The sequence below is a fragment of the Pagrus pagrus genome, assembly GCF_965226575.1.
Source record: "Pagrus pagrus genome assembly, chromosome: 4".
In the NCBI taxonomy this organism is placed as follows: domain Eukaryota; kingdom Metazoa; phylum Chordata; class Actinopteri; order Spariformes; family Sparidae; genus Pagrus; species Pagrus pagrus.
Window position 1 is genome coordinate 30,752,065 of NC_140188.1, and position 19,719 is coordinate 30,771,783.

The 19,719-nt window shown below is 40.7% G+C and overlaps 1 long non-coding RNA gene across 2 annotated transcripts in view; it reads right to left on the bottom strand.

The window, feature by feature from the left end:
* LOC311256104 overlaps window positions 1-11,207 on the bottom strand; it is a 116,664-nt gene extending 105,457 nt beyond the window's left edge. For both annotated transcript variants that reach the window (XR_014622443.1, XR_014622444.1), the window contains exon 1: window positions 10,735-11,207. This is a non-coding gene — a long non-coding RNA (uncharacterized lncRNA). The remainder of the gene's footprint in view (window positions 1-10,734) is intronic.
* Between the last annotated feature and the right edge of the window lie 8,512 nt (window positions 11,208-19,719).

Here is a 19,719-nt window from a genome sequence, read left to right on the forward strand (position 1 = left end):
CACATCACGCCCAGTAAAAAAAAAAAACTCCCAGTTTTCGAGACTAGTCCCGAAAAGTCCACTTTAGTGAAATAATGACAAAAATTGTTGCAACAGCTATGACACTTAGACATTAAGATAAGGTGGGGTTAGGTACTAACTGTAATTTCAAAAATTCTGACACATACAAGTTTCCTATAAATAAATTCAGATTTCTTGCTTTTAAGTGTACATACATACTTGCAGGTCTCCTTGTGTATATATACATATATATACATATATATGTATATATATAAATCAAAAATCAATCGAAGTGAGCATTCAATTTCAATTATCGAAATCAAAAGCAGAATCAGCGATTCTCCCAAATACTACTTGTTTCTCTCCACTCTCGCCTACTTGCACGTGTCCTGTTGGGTTTTGCAGCCGAGGAAACTCAAACTGTTGTTGACTCGTGACTCTTCTTTTGGTTTGTGTGGTTTTTTTTAAATAAATCATTTAAATTTGGCCCTATGGCCTCTGGTGTAGTACATTCCCCACAAAAGTATGGCGGTTATATCAGACTGGATACTGTACTATTCTGTTCTATCTTTAAGGACTATGAAAATGTAAATGACAGTTGTCAGGGCATAAGACCAATGATCTGTTGATCTTTACAAATTAAGATTTGATAGTATTAACAATGGGATAGCCATCAGGGCAGAAAGAAAGAAAGTGTTCATCAAAAATTGAATCCTAATGTTACCTTAGAATTGAAAGTCAAATTGAATCGAGGATTTGGAGAATCATGACCTATAGTAAATATATGCTAAATTATAGTATATCAAATTCATTTAAATTATAGTATATTAATGGTTTTATTACCACTGCTAGTAAGTATGATATTACAGAGAAACTACAGCTGACATATGCATAAGCAATTCTTAAACATCATAATTAAACTCATCAATTGAGGTTGCAGTTGCAGTACCCAAGGTTTATGTGGGTAACAGTCTAAGTTTAATTACGGACTACGTAGAAATTAAGATAGTATTTTCCAACAAAAGTGTTAAGGACATAAGGGCTCAGATCAACTTCAATTTTTTATTTTTTTTTATTTAAGCAAAATAATTGGGGATCATATGTGGCCAGAGTGTAATTACAGCGGGGACAAACGGCACATCAGGAGGGCTGACCTGGGCTACTACAGAGCCGACAGCACACTGACACATTGACTGCACAAGTAACAGACTTAATGCATATTTAAACATTAGAGAAACAAAGACTTCTCCAGAGTTCATGGGTCTGGTTCAACCAATCATGACATGAGGTTTAAATATCGATATGAGGGATCAGGGATTACATTTTATTTGCGTATCCATATCAATCTCAAAACAAACTCAAAATAGATAATTCCATTTTTTATTCATTCTTTTTAAAACTCCACTCAATTAATTCATACATTCATTCAAGTGAAGTCAAATACCTCCCCTGTCAACCTCTCCACTATAGGCTCAGAGAAGACGTACTACCTCAGCAATCAATCAGCAATGCACTGGTCATAACTCTCTTATCATTTATTAAAACATCCAGCCAATAAGACAAAACGATCTTGTTTGCAAACCACAGGCAGCCAGCTAATCAGTCCATCTAATGTATGACATTCTGATTGTACAGTAAATGCTGATCACATCTATTATCTAATGAACAACAACACTAGTCCTGCAGACTACATGTTGAAGCTGTTTCTTAGCCTCAGTGTATGGTGTGCTGTAGGCCTGCTTATTTGCTCCTGGGTTCATTTTGTTGCTGACCAGAAACATGTTCTCATAGTTAGTTAACTGGACGTGTTCGAGTTTTCCAGTTGCCTACGATATAGCACTTAGAATTACCATGACCGGGATGACTGAGAGCCTTCATCAACTGTTTCTGTTCTTTCATTTCGTATGAGGCATTTAGGCAAGTGATCAGAGGCAAAGCAAGTGGCCAGACAGGGCCCTGCCTGTCCCCTCCCTCCTCCTCCTCCTCCTCCTCCTCCTCCTCCTCGTGCATCAGAGCCCGTGGTCATTATTGCCCTCCAGACTGCTTTTATCATCTCTATAAATCTCTGCTGGCTCAGACACGGCGTAATGAGGAGACCTGCGAGGCTGTCAACCCGCGACTCTCACCCCCGCTGAGAGCCAACGGAGGGGTGCGAATAAAGGTGGAGGGAGGCTGAGAGACGGACAGAGATGAAGAGCGAGAGAGAGTTAAAAAGAGAGGGCAGGAGTCACACACCCACCGCCGCCACCCACACACACACACACACACACACACACACACTCACATTCAGACAATACCTTCTGCTTAGAGGCTTGAATCTGGAGAAGAGTCACAGTGGTCAGCTTGAGAATAATCATCTTCCAAATAAAAGCTTTCAGCACTTAAAGAAACAATCTGTGACATTTCCATATAGCTGTCTGTTTCTCTCCTCTCCATCACTGATTCACCTGAGACGACCTGCAGCCAGTTCATCACCATCCTTTACATTTGCTGCTCAGAGGCCTTCCCTGGCATAAAACTCTGTGCTGCACAGGAAGTGACGCACTTTACATTTCTGCTTTGTTTACAAGAAACAGAACAAGACCTGCAGATTTTGTATGAGCAGCAATGACCTCCATGACGGAGCAAGATTTGAATGCCACTTGAAGGAGGAGGTATTGTGCGAGCTCTTGGATTGACTGATTGAAGTGTTTGTTCAGAGCTACATATGAGTCAGGACGTTTTTCATAATATACTAGTCAAATCACTTAAATTAGCAAATGTTTTCGAAATACTACTTCAGACACTCAATTTACAGACTTTGTTTAATAAATGTAATAATTTGCACCTTTAGTTGCTTGATTAGTTACCTTGAAGTGATCCCTTGCAGTTTATTCCATGTGTCCCCTGCACACAGCTGCTGCAGACTGTTTGGCTTTAACACAGTTCTATTTTGTTCTTGGACTGAGATATGTGGGTTGTAATGGCACTCGGTAGAGCGCATACCTCTGCCACAGCCAAACAGTCCTCTATGATTCAATCAAGCCTAATCAAATACCGAGCTCGATCTAAGATCCGCTCACACCAGCCACCTAAATACACCTGATTTTTTTCATCAAGATGAATGAGGGTTGGTATCACTACATTCAGAGCATAGTGCAGTGCAGCGCATGCCAGCTGTAATGTAAAGCCAGGATTTGTAACTTGAGGGCATAGATGAGTAATCTGAGAGAAAGATTTAGCCAAATATTTTCTCCTTTGACACTGACTAGGCGTCATAAATTTGACATGAACATATTGATGAAAAATACTGCACATTTCAGTTTTAAATCCTTTCTCTTTAACATCTAATAAACATGACTACATGAGCAACAGTCAAAGTATAATTTCAGAAAGAAACACGTTTAAATAAGATTCATTTAGAATTTAACAGTCAGAAATCAACGGCTCTGCTTTATCAGGACTGTGTGGGTGATTTCATCAGCTTTTATTGACAGTCGCCTGGCAACATCAGCAAACATCCCTGCACCTGTCATTACACTTTCAGTCAAATACTGCTGAATTATGATTGGTGCACATTAGTATGTGATATCACCTTTTTCTAACAAGGCTCGCCTACTTCAAGCCAGTGAAAAGAGCAAACAAAAATACAAAAATATGAGGCAAAAAAGAAGTTTCAAGCAAAGGAGCCAAACTTTTCATTTTATAGTTGCATGATTACGAGCTAATTGAGAAAATATTTTTTGGCGACTAGAACCATTGTGGCCACCAGTGGCAGGTACAGGTGAGCGCTTAATGCTAAATTGCGGTGTAAAAAGCATTAGCCTCCATAAGCTACTGGTCATACCGTACCAAGTAAGGTTGCAGCAAAGGTATGTACTGATTTCAGTAAGTGTGTTTTTTATTGCTCATGAATTCAACTTGTCCTTTCTAAGAGAAAGGTTGTTTTATGCTCTTTAAAGCTCTTAAAAGCTGTCAGACGTGTGCTGGCGCAGCCTGGTGGGTGGGCCTAATGGGCCTGACCCCACTCACTTGTACAACTGGCCAATCCTAAATGACCAGGAGAACATAGAATTTCTTCTTATTAAAATTAACATTTAAACACACAATTACAACTTACAAACAGATATTTGGGACAGATTTGCAGTAAAAGTGAAACTCTTTGTGTCAAAATTTTGAACAACGAGTGAGCACATTTTTTAATTAGTTGACTTCATCAGCAATTGGTGAAAATTCACAGATACTGATAACTGGAAAAATGATGAATACTGGCCAGATAATCAGTCTAGCCCTATTTGAAAGTGTCACAATCAACCAGGTGCTGCTTCCACAGCATGATATCAGTCATTTCTGCTTGAGACTGGAAACTGTCAAAGGTAGGCAAATGGTATTAACCTCTGTAATTAAAAGGCCAAGCCAAAACTAAAATCCTGGCTCCAAGTGCAGCCTGAAACATAAGTAAACTTCCGCTACAGGACCTTCTGCCACCAGGAGGCTCCAAACTAAACAGTGTTTTGTTTGCACAAATTTCTTTTCGAATTTTGTATTTTCTAGCTTATTTCTTGTATTGACTGTAGTATTACTGTATATCATATTGTACCCTGGGCCTCAAAAAGATTTGGGCCGGACCAGCAAATAGTAATTCTGCAACCTCTTTATGTAGTTTTTGTTTTGATTCCTATGTTCTGCTGCAAAGGCTCATGTCACCAAATTTTGACTGTTTTGAATTTATGACAAATTTACATGTAATGAGGTGTGATTATAATCTACGTCCCCTAAAAAACCTGCCAACCTGACAAAAATCCTTTCAAGGATGAACTAAAGCCGTCCTGTCCGCCTACCGTGAACATCTTTTTTTTCCCAGGAACTGCGTGTACACAGCAGGTGGCTGGTACAACAGCTCGGGGGAAAGTAACAAACAGCTCTGGAGAGATAGACCAGCGCTGACCTCAGTGACAGGGTCGTTTTGTTAGTGTGTGTGTGTGTGTGTGTGTGTGTGTGTGTGTGTGTGTGTGTGTGTGTGTGAGAGAGAGAGAGAGAGACAGAGTGTGTGAGGCAGCTGAACTCCTCTACCTCTCCGCTCTGAGTGTCGTTTCTGATGTCAGACAGAAGAGCCTTACGTTGCTGCTGACGCCCGTGCAGCCGGTAAACCAAACACACTCCCTGACAGCTGATACATAGTATGGACTTTGACCTGCGCCGAACCTCACAACAACAGCCCCGTCATCCAGCGTCAGCTTGGCGCGTCCCCCGGTCCAGTCTGATGCCCTCCCACACTGTCAGGAGCCGTCTCCAAACCGCCCACTCTTGCTTATGTAAGGGGATAATCCTGTGCAGTCATTAAAGTGATGCACTGCACTGGAGGTGTAGAGGCACATACGTAACTATTTGATGCCTATGGTGACATCAGTGCATTAATGTTTGATAATCATAATACCTCAGTAGGATTATACCTCCATACTCGGCTGAAAATCAACGTCCCACAACCTCGACTGTCTCTAAAATGCAGCGGAATATTTGAAGAGCTCCTCTGACACTTTAATGACCCCTGCTTCTCCAGACTCCCTGGCTCTTTCTCAGACATCTCAATCACCTTCCCCTCTGGTTAAAAAAAAAAAAAAAACTCATTTCACATGAACGCTCGCTGTGTGGCTCCTCCAACAGAAACAAAAAGACAGCCTCTCCATCATCCGGCAAACCATAAGCTTCCCTTTATCTTCCCACCCTCATTAAACTCTGAATAACTCAGCAGAGAGGCAGAAAGAGGAGAGAGAAAAGTGATTGAATTCTGCTGGAGGAATAAAAGCCCCTTGAGGTTGCCATTTTGAATGTGTGCCATGTTGAGCGGGCTGGATCCAGAGATCACCGAGACAACGGAGCAGGGAAGAATGGTCTATAGACAGAGCTCCAGGCCAGCTGACCCACTGTAGATAATGTACCATGGATGTCATGTCATTGTACTGAGAGGCTAGAGTCATGATGATGACCCATCATGACCTCGGAGGGGAGGTGGGCAGAGGCAGAGAAAGGGCTCTGAAAGGGAGGTCAGAGGGAAATCGTGGCACCAGACTTGATATCTCTATTCAAAAGCTGCACTGGCAACCTGGTCGGATTGAATGCAGCCCAATTATTTGAATACACCAGCGATCCTGGGAAGGGGAAGACCGCAGAAAGGGGACACAAGAAAAGAAAAATGGGTTTGACATTCAGGCAGGCGGGCTGAGGGAGGTAACAAGTTCACGGCCCTTTCAGAGAACATGGCCGCCTGCTGTGTGATGGATCACGGAGCCTCAGATGGGCCATCAGGGGTGGGACCCGGGCTGGAACGCATGGGAACCCACTTTCCCCCGGGAAAAAGGGAGTCACCCTGACGGTTAAATAAATGAACTCCTGGTGGTTCTGATAGAAGCAGCTCCAACAGCTTTCCCCATACGGAGCAACAATACTGCTGCTAGTAAATAACAAGACTGATGCTTCTGACAACGCCTCCATGCACACGGATTGATACACTTCATGTATTTATTCTTAAATACAATGGTCAGAATATGAAAAATATGTCCTGAATGATGCTTACAAATGAACGCAGTTGAGCTGAAAAGGTGAGTACCGATAAAAACACGAAAAACATCACAATAGGAGAGATGACAGGACAGACCCTTTAACTAGAATGGCACTCAGTAGAGTACATACCTCCGCCAAGTTTAATTCAATCAAGACCCAATATTGAACTTGATAGCCCTGTATCACTCTAAATTTGAAACTCTCTACTTAACCATAATTTAATCCATATGATCCATATCAAATTGTACTCACTCATAGATACCAATCAACTACACCTTAAGATCCATGCATTATTATATATTAAAGAAAATGTTTGTTGAGATCTGCACCAAAAGTTAATGTGGTCTATTCTGGGCCAAGACCCATCCTCCATCCAAGTTTTATGGAAATCTGTTCAGTAGTTTTTGTGTAATCCTGCTGACAAACCAACCAACTAACAGTTATGGGTGAAAACATAGCCTCCTTGGTGGAGGTAATTAAATGAGATGCACCTGATTAGTGGAGGTTTAAAGGAGTATTCCAGCAATTTAGTAATGGTGTTCGGGGACTTTGGGGGAGACAAGTTGAGATATTCTGACTTTTCGCATTAGTTTAGGGTAATCAAAAAAGCTGAAGCATTTCCCATAATCCAACACATCAGTATCTTCATGCATCTCATTTGTAGCACAGATTTCGTTCACTTCAGTCATTATAAGAAAATTGAAAAAATCCACAATTCTTTTGCAGAAGTGTAGTTGTCACATGTTTGCTTTAGTTCTCAAAAATACTGGGGGGAAAAACAGACTACTTCAAAAAAAAGAAGAAGAAAAATTAGGGCTGCACAATTACTCATACTATTATCGAAATTGCAAAATGGCCAGATGCAAGATGCAATTTATTTGATAAAGGTAAAATGTGTGACAAAACAGCATTAATTTAAAGTACAGTAGCGCTGCAGAGATGTCCTGGTCTACACATCTCATCTTCCCAATATAAAGAGCATGTTTGCTTGGAACAGAAGTGTCACTGAAATTGAAAATTTTTATGCAAATGGAAGCCAATCGTAAATCATATCTCAATAAATTGGTAAGTGTTGCACAATATGATTATGTTTTTACCATATCGTGCAACCCTGGTCTGACTTTAATATCTTAAGAAAATTTAAAGAAAATAAAAAACTTTACAAAAGAAAAAAGAAATAAACAATTAAAACTTTGTTTAGCAGCTTATACAAAAATAACAAGTTTAATCTGAGGGTGAATTTTTTTGGTCAATCCAAAGTCAAGAAGGAAGTTTCATTCTTGAGTCACATTTAAACTTTATCTGCGTCGATTTCTCATCTTTTTCATCAAGCAAGTGTTTTAAATTTACATTCTAGAAGTTCAGTGTGGTATTTATTCTGTTGTGCCCAGCCCGCACTTACAAGATACCAAATAATTGTTTCAGTGAGGTGAAGAATCTCGACTTTTAACCATTTACATTCATTTTTCAACAAAAACTTTTTTTGATCCCAAACTAGACACACACATCTGCCACAACCTGCCCTCCATTAAACACAACTCAAGCTTTTTACAATTATCCATCCTGCAACCCTGAAATAGACTTCTCAAGTGTAACCCATCCTCATTTACTGCATGTAAAGTGTGAGCACAAGTGCGTACGAAACGGAGATATTGCGAGAAACACCCATTGTAACCTTTACAAGCATGAGGATGGAGCAGAGGGGATCAGCTGCAGTATGTCTGGTATGCCAGAGATGACGACAACATCCCTTCTACTATAAACATATTTAAGTACTGCTTATCACTGAGCAGGAGGTGGCAGGAATGTTATACTGACAAAACATTCATCATTTTTACCATCGACAGTAACTGTGACAGATGTCGTGAAACTGCTCACAAAATATTAGTTAGCCATCGTACATTCGGAAATTATTTAGTGGTCAAAGCATATAGTGTACAGTACATAAAAGTCTGAATGAGTCTGAATTGTGGTTATCAATTAATTGTCTTTTTTCGAGCTAAACATTTATTATTTCCAGCTGCTCACATGTGAAAAATGAGAAAGGTATTGGTTTTGAATTGTTGGTCAGATAAAAAGCTGTGTGATTATGTCACCATTGTCACTTTGGGCTGTATTGTACATCAAACTGGACTCAAACTGGACTGGATATGTACTCTGATTGTAGAAAGAATCAAAGTAGAGTTTGCTTTTTTTTTTTTTTTTTTTTTAAAAACAAAAACATTAGTGTACATCAAAATGCATCTATTTTGACAAACCATTAATCAGTTTGAGTAATTTTTTCACCTTCTTAGATCTGAATATTTTCTGCTTTCTTTTCTCCTCTGTGACAGTGAACTGAATATTTCTGGGCTGTAGACAAAACAAGACAATTAAGAACGTCTGATCGGCATTTTTCACCATTTTCTGAATTTAATAGACTGAATTGATTAATTGAGAAAATAAGCGACTGCTGAAATCATGAAAATATGATGAAATGAATCATAGGTTGCAGTGCTAAAACATTTATCCGATTAATAATCAGCACATTTATCAATAATGAAAGTATACATTAGTTGTAGGAGTGTCGCGATATACCGATATTAACGATAACTGTTATTTAAAAATGAAAAACCAAAATTATACAAATGAAATATACATATGTGCATATTATAAATTGTATAAATAATAAATTGCCTCTCAAATCTTTTCCTTTTTTTCTGTTCTCACTTTTCTCATAGATGGAGGCACATTATGCACGTTAAATACACGTTAATACTGGTCATGAAAATTCTTCCAAGGAATTGTTTTTTTGTACAGTTATGGTTACAGACTCTCTCTACCTCGCTACACGTACATTCTGAGTGGAATTCATTTACCAAATGAGACAAAAAAACAAAATCAAAGGAAGTTTAGACATGAATTTGAAAGAGCATTTTTTTTCCCGAATTTTCTACAGATATTGCGATCATATTGTTATCATCATGTAGTGAAAATCTAATATGACACAGTAAAGCCATATGATACAAAAAGTAATTATTACAATTAATTTAATAATAACAACAATAATAATAATAATAATAATAATAATAATAATAATAATAAAAATATCCTGCAAATACAAAAGTCACTCTCCTCTCCCCTATAGGACCATAGTATCTGTGGTGCACCTAGAAATAATAAACCTGTCAACTACACGTCTCCTGGGAAGTCACTGCTGACACTTCGTTGTCAGTGGCAAGGCATGCTGGGATAGCTAATGGGACAGGCCCTCAGGGGTGCCTCGGACAGAGGACAGCACTAGACAGGTGAGCTGTCTCACAGCTCTCATATGAAATAAACAGTCATTAATAATAACCTCTCTGCCTGCGCTGGCTTAAAACCACACACTGATCTGAGCAGTAAACATCACACTGACTTAATGTTATTACAGGATAATTCCCCAAATCCAATAATATTATTGGATTTGGGGAATTTAAGGTAAGGCCAAGGCGCCTTCAGTTAAAGGGAATAAATGTAATAATGAAGCATCGTTAAGTGCATGGTTTTGAAAATATACGAAGGTGGATTACATCCTCTTTGATAGGAAAATTAAAAATGAAAGTTTTATGGTAAAAAAAACAAAAAAACAATTGAGCAACCGTATCTGACAACTGAAAACACCTTTTTATCCAGCTGTCATCCTGTCACACACACCTCATTCATTCTGCACCCTGTTTGTGAGCATACATTCAAAACTCCCTTCACAAAACTGCAAAATGAACCGTGTCTTTGTACCTCCGCCGCAATCACCCCCCCTTTCCCCCCAGTGAGAGTGAGCACCTATCCTTCGGTACATCTCTGTGATTTCTCCCTTACTGTGACCACGTGGCCGCATTCGGCGAGTTTGTCCTCCCTCAACACGTGTACGCATGTGAACATCTGAGCTGGTCAACTCAACACTTCCCATATGTAGTGCTGAAGGGAGCAGGTGGGGTTTCAGTACTTTCACTCCGCTGTGGATGACATCGGTCGGATGGTGCTGACAGTCTGTCATGCAGTCTGTCAGTCAGTCTTGTTACACAATCCCTCACAAGAACACCTATTATTTTTAAATTCAAACTACAAGCAGATGTAAAAGCACTGTGTGCACAATGTACATTAAGTAGACAAGAGCTTGGCAGCAGAAAAGGCAGGTAAAGAAAAGAAGTTGTTTGGTGTTTCCTGGGCACTGACCTGGACAGCATAGCAAACACAGCGCCGGTCAGCTTCTCATCTTGCTTCTCTTCTCAGATTTCACACTCCAGCTCCTTCCTCACTGCCTTTTGAAGTTCGTCCCTCCGCTGTTTCTGAGGTAAAAGTCGTTGGCAGAGGAGGGAACGAGGGAGAGGAAGAGGGAGATGGGAGTGAAGTCTTTCTCTCTTCTTCTTCTTATTCTTCTTCTTCTTCCTCTTCTTCTTCTTCTTCTTCTTCTTCATAATTTCTTTACTTCCCCCTTGTTCTATTTTGCACTAGCTGAAATCTGCACCTCCTCTTGCTCTTCCATAGCAAAAAATCTCTCCACACACTCACTAGTGGGAGAGGAGGGGAAAAATAACATTGCGAGAGACAGAGAGAGAGAGAGAGAGAGAGAGCGAGAGAGAGAGAGAGAGAGACAGAGAGAGAGCAGCAGCAACAAAAGTCTGCTCAGTCACCTCGTCTCCCTCCTGTTCAAATTTAGAGGCTGGATCTCAGGCTGCAAGGCGAACTCTACTGGGCATGCCCACAACCGTGAGGCACACTTTGTAATGAACACTCACTTCCTCTCTTGGTCTTGCCTTCCCCCTCCTCCCTCACAGCTCTTCTCTCCCTCCCCTCCCCTCCCCTTCACTCCCCTCCCCTCCCTCACCTCTCCCTATAGCTCTCGGTTCAAGCAAGGATCAGGAATGCTGCTCGGACCAAAGTCCACTCAGCTCCAAGGAGCAAACCCCAGTCTCACACTGTGAACACAACAGTCTGAAAAGCAGACTGTATAGTAAGGCAAGAAAAATGTGACATAAATTCAAAAATTTTGAGAAAATGTACAGCTGAAACACATATTTTTAATCATAAACTTCCCTACCTGCCACAAAAAAAACTATATTGTTGCCCAGCTGCATATTTCCAATCCATGTAACTCAATCATGTGCACATCAGATGGCTGTCTAGACTTCAGTGATGTAACACCTAATCCAAAACTAATGGACATGTCGCTCAAAATGGCAAGTCAATCAAACACTGTCAATTCTGATAATGAAATGAGCTCATGTGAACAATTTCCTGCATCCCTTCTGCTTGATAATAAGAATATGATCCAGGCCTATGTGGCATCCTGTTATAAGTCTGGGTTCTGTTGTGCACTGTTACCGAAGACACACAGTAATACTGATGAAAATCAAGCACATACATCCGACAGATATGTTCAGAATGTGGAATCTGCTGTTTTAAAGCAGCAGTGTGTACAGCAATGTGTGACGTATTGCTTTTAGCTAGTCAGACTCCTGCCTGTGCTATCTCAGGCTCCCCACGCTGACCCAGATTCTCCCCAGCAAACTATCAGGACACCATGTATCAAAACCAGGCTATGGAATGAGGACAGCGAGTTCAGAGAGTGACAGACAGAGAGGGGAAGAGAGACAGGCAGAGAAAGTTCCCCCGGCGTCTGTATGATGCTACTCTTGGAAAAAAAAAAGAAACTCAAACGCCATCTAAAGTGACAAGGGGCAATGCCAATGAAAAAATGCTTTGGAGCAATTTTAAGCCGGCCAATTCGGGACTTGATGGAAACATAATGACAAAATAATTCTGCTTCTCAGATCTGAAGCGTTGTGAATCCTCTGTTGAGACAACAAAGTAAGTAATCCCGTAGATGTCCTGAGTGGAGAGTAATCCATCTGGAGCATCTGAAGGGTGGCGATCGGGGCCAGGTGGAGGAGGAGGACGTCCAGACGGCTGTAGGCTTGACCCCAAGAGGTCAGAGGTCATGGGAAACAGCGGGTCAATATGAAGATGAGAGTTCAATGTCACGGCTGGGTAAGCCAGAGCCGCATGTGTCCTGGTCGAAGGCGGCTGATAGAGTGATGGGGAGCGCGGGGCCAAAGAGTAAAGGGATCAGAATTAAAAGCTACGAAGTCTCAAACAAAGGAAGAGAGGGGTCAGTCAAGCCTGAAGGAGTCAGAGTTGAGCTTCACGCACAGATATATTGTCAGTGTTGATTTAACTGTGGGAGTGTAAACATGGAGGGAATGCCATGTCCATAGGATTTACTAGGCAGGATTTAAGGGTCTAAGGTATTGAAGTGGAGTAGTCTGATTCTCTCGAACTCATCTAAAGTCTTTATACCTGTTCAGAACCTCACTTTAGGTGGGTAATCCAAATGGAGATAAGGGCACACACTCTCAGACAGTCTGCTTTGGAAGGCATTCATAGCATTTAGCTAGATTGTACATGACTCATTCTTCTTTCTTACAGCAACAAAAAGTAGTTTTGTTAAGAATGAAACAAAGAAGGGAACTTGAGTGAGATTTCAGTGTCAGAATTCAGATTTTAAGACGGTGTTTAACAATCCCACAAGCACTTTGTTTAAAGTTAGACATTAAAAAATAGAATGGCAGTATGCACTCAGTAGAGTGCATACCTCTGCCAAGGCCCAACGGTCCCCTTTAATTCAATCCAGCCTAATCCAATAATAAATAAAACATAATATAACCTGCTAGATCTGGATTTTTATTTTGATCCACATCAAATTGTACTCATAGATACCGGATAACCTAATACGCCTGGTTATTTTTCCATCAAGATGCATGGGTTATTCTCTGAGAAATTAACTAAAATATTGACAAATGCTCGCAATGTTAACGAAAGTCAGAAAAAAAATTACTGGATCTGCACCCAAAGTTAATGTGGTCTGTTCTGGACCAAGAACCATCGTCCATCAAAGTTTCATGGAAATACGTTCAGCAGATTTTGTGTAATCATGCTTACAAACCAACCAACCAACAGACACGGGTGAAGACATAACCTTCTTGGCGGAGGTGAATGATTAAAATTATCAATAGAATGTGAAATGGATCTAAGGTACATCTTGGGTGTTATGTTACCCATAACACAGGTCATCGATGCTAGCAACAGAGAGGCAAAGATTTCCCAAACCTCAACATATTGTGTAGCCCTGTGTTTCAAAGAAGCAGACTGATCCAACTTCCTCTTTGTAGTCAGGTTCAAAATATACAAATTGGCTTTGTAACAAAAATTAGTAACAGTTATGCAACAAAAAAGTCACTAACCATGCCCAAACGATACCCATGCATGAGGTCTTCATAGGTCCACCTGGTCTGAGGAGGGCTGCACAGTTAATCGAAAAAATAAGCAAAATCGTAATAAGGCTAAGTGCAATATCCAAATCCTAAGAAGCTGCAATTGTTTAATAAAGATGTAAGAAAACATGTTAGTTTGGTGGAGACCCAAGTTCAACATCATTATTAACATCAGTGGTCATTTTTCAGTGAAAATGATGCAAAAGTGATCATACCCACTAATCATGAGTCTAATCACAATCAAGAAATCTGTCAATATAACAGCAATATGATTTTTTTACATAACCGAGATTTGACCCATTAAAGCTCAGTCCAAACTATGTTCAGTCTAACCTGGTCGGCTAAGGCCTCCTTCTGACGTTGGGTCTGTGTCAAAGTCTGATACCTAAGTTTATCCAGGTGGACTACCTATTAGCTCTGAACACATGGTACATCATAATTTACAGATTTTGAACCAGGTCTGACTTGTCCTTAGGTTCAGTTTTTGAAAAAAATGATACACACTGAGTTTGGATGGTTTTTCCACACGTCCTTTTCTAATCTGACTCAACTGCTCAACTGCAACAGATACTATCCCCTTTCTCAACACATAAGAATGTGTGTTATGTACCAAATGCTTGCTGATAACATGGCGGCTCTGCAGCCTCCTGTCAGGAACAGAACAGACAAATTGGCCACGGCCGTGTCAGGACCATCTGAGCCTGCGGCTGCAGACCACACTGGCCTGCTCCTCTCAGCTCAATACTGACTCATTAGCCCTCTCACCCTGGGTCTCTGAGGACCTGTGACCCCAGCTATTGTCTGGCTCGGGCCTAACCTGATGAGAGCCTGAACGCCAAACAAAGCCCTGTCATTAAGTCAGACTCGGCTGCCCCCTCAGCCACAACCTGCAGCCCCTGCTGCCTGTCTGGGATGAAATGAAGTGGGTCAGACAAACACAACGCACCGTTCATCAACCTTAACCCCCCCCTCCGACAACCACCAGCCGGACGCCCCCCACCATATGAAAGGGCAGGGAGTGACAAGCTGTTTACAGGCAATAGAGGAAGAGTGTCCATCCACCTGCTCCTGTGCAAACACAGATGTGTGAGGTGTATTGGTGAAATGCAGCGAGCCAACACTAAGTGCTCAGTGACGGGAGGTGAAAAGCAATAATGGTGGAAAGTCAGTTGTTTGTTCTCGTTCTCTCAGTCAATAAACCCATAACAAGTAGCTAAAGAACACACAGGCATGTTGAACTGGCTAAGCAGTGGGCTGCCTGTATTTAAATAGGATACAACCTTGCATTGATCCTATCTTATGAGTCCAACAAAAGAATTGAATCCATATACAGTACAATGTTGAGACAATGATTTCATTTCTAATGAATGTGAAAATATTAAGCAATCAAAATCATTTAAAATATTTTACCATTATCGTAACATCGCTACTAGCCCAGCACCATTCACCACTCTAGTTTATATTTTTGACCAGTAGCTACTGTAGTAATGAAAAAGAAAATCATTCTTTTAATGTCTTCATGTTTTGGAACAGGCAATATTCACTATTTACAATAAAAAAACAAACAAACAATATATTATGGCTTCAAGCACTTAGGATCATTTATGGCAAAATAGGAGATAAATGGGTTAAAACCTCCATCACCACAGCCACTTAAAATAAAATATACTTTTAAATATAGTCGAACAATTAATATGGTTTAGTGGACTGTTCCTTTAAATTCCTTGCAGTATCTAAGAATTGGCCACCTGTCTAATTCATACTCAAAACGAATTAGGGTAAGCATATCACCAAAGTGACCGCTAACTGCTACTGACTGTAGCTGCATTTAAGCAGTTAGCTCAGTTAGCCGTGCAGCTAGTGGTCCGGACTCCTACACATTGCACCTTTAATTAAAATAATTAGCTTTGGACTATGTTAGCATAAAGTTCTAAGATGTAAATCCTTTTCAGGCTTTACACAACCTCTCTTTAGCAGACTCGAACTGAGGAAGGATAAAGAGCAATGACGAGGTTGGACTCATTGTGACTGGATGTGAAACTTAAATAATCCTGCTCAAACATTTTCACCCATTCATTAAACAACTGATGTGTTGAATGTGGTTAAAAGCTATCCTATTGACAGAACACTTGAGGCACCATTAGCAATGTCTGAACACATCCCTCAACAGCACACTAGTGGCACACAACAGCTCACTCTTCTCTTCACAGTACATGTTCTAATAGCTGATGAGACATGTGGTATAAGCTTAGCAGCAGAGGCAGTGCACAGCACTTTGGTCAAACTGTGACAGATAAAACCTGTGATGGGCTTTAAAACAAGGCTAAAATTGTAGACTTTTATAACTTCTGAGACAGGAGGGTGAGACAGAAGATTTTCCTCTTGTGTTATGCAGTGACTGTTTAACAGCATGTATAGGAGTAAACCCACACATGGAGCACTAGCATCACCCTTTGGACTGATGTCATACTGCAGCCAGCCTATCAAGAGAATCTCTCAAAATCCTCAGGTTAGGGTGACTGTGTGGTAGCAATACACGGCGTCTATGTGTCCCATAGTATCACATAGTAATTCCAAGCAGATTGTATGTGTTGAGTGTTCTTAAAATGAAAATTAAGTAGACTCTATTTACTTCAATTTTGACTGTGCAGTTAATGTACACTTTTCTCCCACAATGCAAAGCACAAAGGAGATGAGGGGAGCTGGCACAGCCACAAAAAAATGATTTGATTTTAGAGGTGACAGAAAATGTAGATTACAAAAACTATTGAATCTTTGGAATGTCATTCAGCTTTTATCTTTTTCTGATGTTTGTCACTCCAAATCTGATTGCTGTATACAGTATAAGTGCATTTAGTCGAAACAGCACACTGACTGGGAAAACAGTGTTCTGTGACAAATAGTATACTGTAAAGTAAATCCAGCCAGCCATCAGAGGTGACCAGTACATGGACAAACAAGTCTATAACACTGAGTCTTCAAACTGAACTGAAAATCCTCATTGTCAATGACTGATCAGTGTGACACTCATGTTACACTGTGGTGACAAAATCCAGCAATAAGCAACTGTTGTCTTCTTCCTAAATACATTAAAGGTATTCCAGAGAATCCTCTATAGCACACCAGCAAACCAACTGTTCCATAATGCAAATAAGCCATGTTTTCATTAGTGATTCATCTGCTGGTTATTTTTCTCCAATGAGTCCATGCATCACAAAGCAGTGAAATACGACATCAAAGTTTTGTGATGTGAAGTATGGAGTGCCTCTGGGCTTTGTTCTTGTCCCTCTGATGTTCGCTCTTTATATTTCACGTCTTGGCTGAATTACACGCAATCATGGGATTAATTTTCATTGCTACACTGATGATACTCAGCTGTATGTGCCTGTAACTGTGTTACATTTGATCTGCACATTAAAGAAATCACTAAGACTGACCTTTTCACTTACACAGCATTACTAAAATCTTATTGGTTAATAGCAGACACACAGACCCAAATATATGCCTTGGTTTCATTCAGACTTGATTATTTTAACATTTTGTTGTCAGGCCCGCTGCGTGCTGGTATGAAAAGTTGTGCAGGTTGCTGCGGCTAGAATTTCAACTTAAACTAGAAAATTTGACGGTCGCTGACTCCATGTCCATGTCAGATTAGACCATCCATGCTTCTGATGAATTAAAAACTATCCATGGTCTGATGATTTCAAAATCCTAAATGATCTCCTTATTCCATCCTGTGCTCTCTGCTCTCAGAATACAGGCCTCCTGTCTGTCCCCAGAGTTTAAAAGAAGTCAGCAGGCTGTGGGACTCTGTCCCGTCATGCTCCCTTCTTCTGGTATAACCTTCCTGTTGACATCAGACACATCTGACACTGCTGAGGCCTTTAAATCCAGGCTGAAAACACAGTTAGTTGTTTCTTCTTTGAATACTCCAGGCCTTGAACCTACACTTTTACCATTATCCTTCAGGCACACCGGTCTCAGTGAATGTTATTTTATTATTTACTGTTATTGTTATTCTCAATGAATCTGTTGAGCTTACTCATAAAGTCCATGCTTGTCTTGAGATGAGATTACTATAAACTACCACATCTCTCTGACCCTCTGACTGCTTGTTGTCCCACAAGCACAGCTGTTTGCCTATCTCTCTCTTTCACTTCTCTTTCTCCTTCGTGTAAAGCCCCTCGAGGCACATTTGTAATGATACTGATGAAATTGACTTGACTTGACTAATAGAAAGACTACAGTGAATCCAAAGTGGAACCATGAAATAGCTTGTTTTGTCTGACCAACAGTCCAAAACCCAAAGCTATTTCATTCCCTATTACATATATCAAAGAAAAGCTACAAATCCCTCACAGAGAGACGGTGGGACGGTTTTTGGCATTTATATTTGAAAAATGACTCAAATGATCAGTGTTCAAAGTTAATTATCTTTCCATTAACTGATCAATCAATCTGCTTATATTTGCAGCTCCTGTCGCTGTGAGTAGCAATAATTCATAAGATTGCTGCTGTCACTACAGCCTAACCGATACTGGCCAATATAATCAGCTGATATTGTATCCTACTGGCATATACAGTATGTTGTCCAATGTGTGCCCATATGAAAGCTCATTAAAATGCAGATTATGAAGTCATGAAGAATTCCCAGTGAGGATTACTGCTTCAGTACACTGTCATTATAGACAATAAAGTTTGTTGTTAAACTGTGAAATATCCTGCCTGTTTGATAACCACAGACCAACTCCCTAATATCGCCATCTGCCAAAAGAATTAAGCAGCGGTCGGGCTGTAGTTGCAACATTCATATAAGCGGGCCTCAGAGAAGCCATGCACTTCTATTAGCCTCCAGCTAATCTAAATGACCTCATACTGCTCCTTATCATGGCCTGCAAATTGTTCTATAATCTTCTAATCACAAATACACAATTACTCTTATCAGGCTAAGTGAAATGATTCATCATGACCTACCTGCTCAACTTGGGTCATCTCCATGTGGTGCAGCAGGACTTCCTGAAGCCTTCAGTGCCTCCTGTTGAAGCAGCACAGCAGCTCTGAGCAGCGTCACCACACCAGCTCCACTTTTATAGTCTGGATCCTGCAGCACAGCGCCAATTGAGGGAATAGATTTCCAAGACAAAACCTGCACCTCAATTGATCCGACCTTGAAAAAAAATAATACATTGTCACCGATGACGCTCTTTGTTAATGCTGTTGTTGGCGGGGCCGAAGAGTGATTCACATCCACACAGCCAATATCAATCGACGCGCTATTAACAGACACTCAGTCATTACGCGGAGAAGGTTATCAATCCGACGTTTTGACTCGATAACATGAAGAAGTACAACTGATGTCATTTCGTGGGCTTGAGGATTAAAGTTCATCAGCCGATCGGTATGGACATATTCCTGGAAATGATGACGCACTCAAAGAACTTTTGATCATTAAGGCCCATTTACCTGCGCAGCGTCCACACGGTAATATTGGGTTTCCAGTGCTTTATTGTTGGAAGGCTCCACCTTCTTTATTGGGAAACGGGCCACGATGATTATTCAAACGTCTTGAAGACTATCGAGCTGCCACAACAAGGCGCAGAGAGGACTGTTTGAAAGTTATAGCTGCTCTCACGCTGTGAAAAGCAAGGAGGGGCCCGGCCGTCTCCAGGGGCCCCCTCACCGATAATTAGCGATCAATCACGAATTAGTTTAAAAGCTCGAAAAGAACACCGAGAGCACTATTAGATTTCAAAGATTCACTGCTCTCCAATAATTGCTTTGGATTTTTACAAGGAACCAAGGTCTTCCTCTTTGTTTATCACTGCCATCAGGAGGTTCTCACCTCCAGTCCTCAGTTAAATGCACTTCAGGCCTACTTATTTGTTTG